At 47.1% G+C, this 5,297-nt stretch overlaps 1 pseudogene; it reads left to right on the forward strand.

Annotated features, from left to right (window-relative positions):
- The first annotated feature begins 3,630 nt into the window (after window positions 1-3,630).
- LOC114198415 (phosphatidylinositol N-acetylglucosaminyltransferase subunit P pseudogene) lies at window positions 3,631-4,034 on the forward strand (annotated as a pseudogene).
- The last annotated feature ends 1,263 nt before the right edge of the window (window positions 4,035-5,297 follow it).

The following is a 5,297-nucleotide window of genomic DNA, read 5'->3' on the forward strand; positions in this document are numbered from 1 at the left end:
AAATGAATTTCATGCCCAATTGACTTAGAGGTGGGTGGAGGGATTCAGGTAAGTTTCATTCTGGTCATTCTACACAAGGGGAAACAGGCAGGGCTCTGAACTTGCCCATGGTTCCACACACAGTAGAACAGCAAAGGGGAGCATAGTCAGTGCCCAGGCTTTCAGCTCCAAGGTCTACCCATCGTTAGGGTCCTCAAGTCATATAGCTAGCTGTGCTGTTCCGAGGAAGCCCTGGCATACACACTGGTTTCCTGATTTTCAGCATGAAGGTCTTTGGGGCCGCACCATGCAAATGAGACACGCGATAACATGTAGACAGGCACTTGGCACAGAGTATATATGCCTGTGCGCGTGTGCACGTGGGCTGTTCCCAGCTGTCCCTGTGGCACACACAGAGATGAGAACAATCCCAAATAATCACCTTCCTTAGGCCTGAAGGCCCGTATGCGTCACTCTCCACAGACTCAGCAGGGTTCCATGAGGAGCTCCCCAGGGAGGGGGCATCTCCTTGTATTCTGTCCCCCAAGTCCTACAACCGCTTCCCAATGGTGCCAGAGGAAAGACACAAAATCCATTATATGATATTTCCACAACACACTTACAGCAAGCTACTAACCTACACGTGACCAATGCACAAAGCCTAACCCTAACCTGAACCTGAACCTGAGCCTTCACCTTACTCCTGACCCTACATCTAAAGGACTTCCCAACCCTCACTGTAAACTAACCCCTAATCTAAACACAAACCCAGGGGCGCCTGGGTGGCTCAGTTTGTTAAGCGTCTGCCTTCCGCTCAGATCATGATCCCGGGGTCCTGGGATTGAGCCCCACATCGGGCTCCCTGCTCCGCAGGAAGTCTGTTTCTCCCTCTCCCACTCCCCCTGCTTGTGTTCCCTCTCTTGCTGTGTCTCTCTCTGTCAAATAAATAAATAAAATCTTTAAAAAAAAAAAACAAACACAAACACAACTCCACATCTAAAATAGCCTGGGGGCCCCTGGGTGGCTCAGTTGGTTGGGCGTCTGCCTTTGGCTCAGGTCATGATCCCAGGGTCCTGGGATCGAGCCCCGCTTCGGGCTCCCTGCTCAGCTGGGAGCCTTCTCCTCCCTCTCCCTCTGCCTCTCCCCGCTGCTTGCGGTCTCTCTCTGTCAAATGGATAAATAAAATCTTTAAAATTAAAAAAATAATAATAAAATTTAAAAATAAAATAGCCTGATTCCAGCCCATAATCCTAACATTAACCTTAACCCTTATATTAACTCAGTGGCTCTCAACCAGGGGAGACTCCTACCACCGCCAGCACCACCCTCACCCGCACGCCCAAGGAAGCATTTGACAATGTCTGGAGACATTTTTTGGTTCCTACAATGGGAGTGGGAGCAGATACTATTAAAATCTAGGGGGGAGAGGCCAGGGTTGCTGCTGAACATCCTAAAAAGTACAGGGAGGCCCCCCCAAGATGGAATTATCCAGCTTCTCATGTCAGTAGTGCCAGGGCGGAGAAACATTGCCCTAACCTTAACCTAACCCCTAATTCTAAATTGAACTAACACTGACCCTAACTTTAAATATAACTTTAAACCTAATTTCCCACACCTAACTCTAACCTAAACCTGCATCCACACTCAGAATCTAAACCTAACTGAAACCTCAACCCTAACCCTCATCCTCACCTAGACCCTAACTACACAACAAACCCCATCTGAACTCAACCCTAACAACATCCAGGTGGGTAAGGGTTAGTAGGATAAGAGGGGTGAGCCCAGAACCTGGTCCCACTGCTATTTCGCTTCGTTTTTCTTCACAATCAACGTGAGGTTGTTCAGACCTTTCTGGATTACGCAGGTCCTGTTTCCCCTGACCGAGCATGGCACTGCTCATGAGCCCCTCCTCCCTGGACAACAGGGTATTAAAGGAGATGAAATTCAGACTCGGGGGGGGGCTCCTGGATGGCTCAGTCGGTTGAGCATCTGCCTTCGGCTCAGGTCATGGTCCCAGGGTCGTGGGATCGAGCCCCACATCGGGCTCCTTGCTCAGCGGGAAGTCTGCTTCTCTCTCTCCCGCTCCCCCTGCTCACTCTCTCTGTCAAAATAAATAAATAGAATCTTTAAAAAAAAATTCAGACTTGGTTTAACAATTAGCTACTTACCAATATACCTCAGAGGATGCTGATGGAGACGGGTAATTTAAAAAATATACATTTATATATATAAAATGAGATTGGGGGAAATCTTAATAGTCATGCTAGTTAGGTGCAATATTCTTTTCTTTTCAATATTCTTTTAAATTAAGAATAAGTTCAAATCTGTCCCCCTACTTGATCTTTAACATATCCTGAAAGTCGATAAGTCAGGCAGTATTATCCTCACCTGATAAATAAGACACAAAGGCACAGAGACGTTAAAGGCTTTGCCTAAGACCACACAGCAAGGTGGCAGAAGAGCCTTGCCAAGTGGCTTGATTCAGATCTATTTTCTACACTTAACCTTGCCTGTGGTCTCAGTTACTATTATCTCCCATTTCCCCCCAGCTAGTGCAGATATCGATGAATCCTCAGCATTTTTTAAAGATTTTATTTTTTACTTGAGAAAGAGAGCATGAGAGGGGGTACGTTCAGAGGGAGAAGCAGACTCCCCACTGAGCAGGGAGCCTGATGCGGGACCCGACCATGGGACTCCAGGATCATGATCTGAGCCAAAGGCAGTCGATTAACCAACTGAGCCACCCAGGTGCCTGTGCATTTTTTAGAATTTGGAATGACATCAGGAGTGCATTCAGGGTTTTCAAAAAGGAAGCAGAGCCAGTCACGAGGGTGGAATGAGAAGGATTCATTCAAGTGCCCAAGTGCTCAATCACACTTTTAAAAGTTCTGGTTGGGGCACCAGGATGGCTCAGTTGGTTAAGGGTTGCACTCTTGATTTCAGCTTAGGTCATGATCTCAGGGTTGTGAGATCAAGCCCCTCATCAGGCTCCACGCTGACTGTGGAGCCTGCTTGAGATTCTCTTTCTCCCTCTCCTTCTTCTCCTCCCCACCTTGCTCATGCACTGTCTCTCTCTCAAAAAAATAAATTAAAAAAATAATAATTAGATAGATAGATAGATAGATAGATAGATAGATAGATAGATAAATGTTCAGGTCCTTGGGGCGCCTGGCTGGCTCACTCAGGAGAGCATTGGCTCTTGATCTCAGAGTCGTGAGTTCTAGCCCCGTGTTGGGGTAGAGATTGGGGGGGGGAGAAACGCTCCGGTCATTGAATGGGGTGGGGTGGGAGGTGGAAAGAAGGTGACCAGGTGTAGGAGCAGGTAAAAGATCTGGGGCATGGGACTGCATGTCAGGTTGAAGGGCTGACAGTGGACAGTAGAGGAATTGGTCCAGAGCCTCAAGAAGAACCAAGTACCATCCTGATCCCCCTGCATCTTCTAGAAGGTCTGTGCCTCTGCCCCGGACTCTCACATTTCCAGAACTTGGAGCGCCGCATTTACAACCCAGGAGCCTTGCAGAAGCTTGTGACAGAGCTGAGTTTACACAGGCAGGCATTAAAAAAGAAAGCAGTGTGCTAAGGTAGACAAGCTGTCGGGAGGGACCTGAGTGGGAGCTTCAAGGATCAAGATTGTCTAAAGCCACAGGGAAAATGTTGGAAAATTCACCTTTGCCATTGCCAGAAAGAACGATTTATGGCTTTGTTCTTTTCTTAAGCTCCCAATTTGGCTTCATACTATATCTTGTGTGAGCCTTTATTCCTGAATCTTGGCTGAACTCCTTAGGCTTAACCTATTGGCCTCAAAAATCTTGGGCAGTTGCATTACCTGTCTACCTCCTCATTACCATAGTAATCGGGTATGTACTCCTATTTGGAATAAATGTTAGGAGTGCCTCTCCACTCAACGCCATTCATACCATCACAGATAACTATGCTAAAAATCCACAGCAGAAGAAATATCAAGAAGAGGCCATCCCAGCATTAAAAGATATCCTATTAGTGAAGCAAACCAAATGTTCTTACTTGCAGCCAAAGAACTTTATGCCAAAACCTAAATTGTATGTAGACTAATCCCAAGCATTCATTATAAGCTTTTGACTGAATAATTTTGACCATTATTATTTTGACTCTCTCTCTTACTAATACCCGATACTGAAATGTAAGAAAAAGCAAGTTGAACTTCTTAGGTTAAGTTCCATTACTATAAATGTTCTCAAATCTTAGTTATTAGTGGACGGAATAAATAAAATACTGCATTACCTTTAACAAAAAAAAGCAAGCAAGCAGTGAACTAGTGAAGGGGAGGGGTGGGTGGGAACGCAGAATAAAAAACGCATGCACGAGAAGGCGCTAGCTGGGGAGTCCTAGGGTTGGTGACGCGTGGAGCCCTAGAATGTTGGGAAAAACCAGACATTTAGAGATCAAATGCAGAGGAAAGAGCACTGGACTAGGGCCAGAAAATCTATATTTGAATCTCCTCTTTGAAGCAGACTTTAGACAAGTCATTTCCCACAATTTCTCCATCTGGAAAATAAGAGGGTTAGGCCAGAACTTCAAATCCCTCCCAAGGTTGACATTGTAGAATTCCTGACTCCCCCAGCCCCCCCCCAAGTCAAAAGCACCGGGTGTAAGTCTTTTTCTAGTCCTGTCTCCCCTCTGTGTGACTGAGCCAGCCTGGCCCTCCCCACCGGGCCCTTATTTGCACGTTACATTGAATTTGTGTGCTGGTGGGCCGAAGTGTCCAGTTTCTCCTGTTAGACATGAGCCTCTGAAAGATGAAAAGTGTCTGGAACTTCCAGCTCATGGAGCCTCCACTACAGCGCTTTGCTGGCCTCCGAGGCTCTGTGAGGTCCCCAGGCAGGGATGCCTGTCCTGTCATGTGGCCTCCTCCATGCTCCCGAAGCTGCCCCTGCCCTGTCTCCAGGTCCCGGGGCTGCCTGGCCCAAAGCAGAGACTGTCGGGAGCCCTCCACAACTGCACAGTAATCCCTCTGGAGTTGGAGGCCCCTCCACCCCAAGGAGCTGATGTTTCTTTATGAGGAGCTCTGGCCGCACCGAGTAAGATGAAAAGCTGTCTTCCCAGTGGGGTGAATTCCCTCAGACCCAAAGCAGCTGCTCCTCAAAGTCTCCAAAAAAAAAAAAAAAAATTCCTCATGAATAAATATTAAGGAAGAAATGAGGTTTCCCAAGAACAAAAGCAGAGTTGAAGAAGTTACTGAAAGAAGTTGGAATCTTTCATCTCACAAAATATGTCGCTTATGTGTCGCCCCGGACTCTCCTTGCCAAGCCCCCTCCCACTCCACTGATCCGGAGCCACAT

The sequence above is a fragment of the Eumetopias jubatus genome, unplaced genomic scaffold (genome assembly GCF_037043125.1).
Source record: "Eumetopias jubatus isolate StellerSeaLion01/CBP00866 unplaced genomic scaffold, mEumJub1_p1.0 scaffold_10, whole genome shotgun sequence".
NCBI lineage: Eukaryota > Metazoa > Chordata > Mammalia > Carnivora > Otariidae > Eumetopias > Eumetopias jubatus.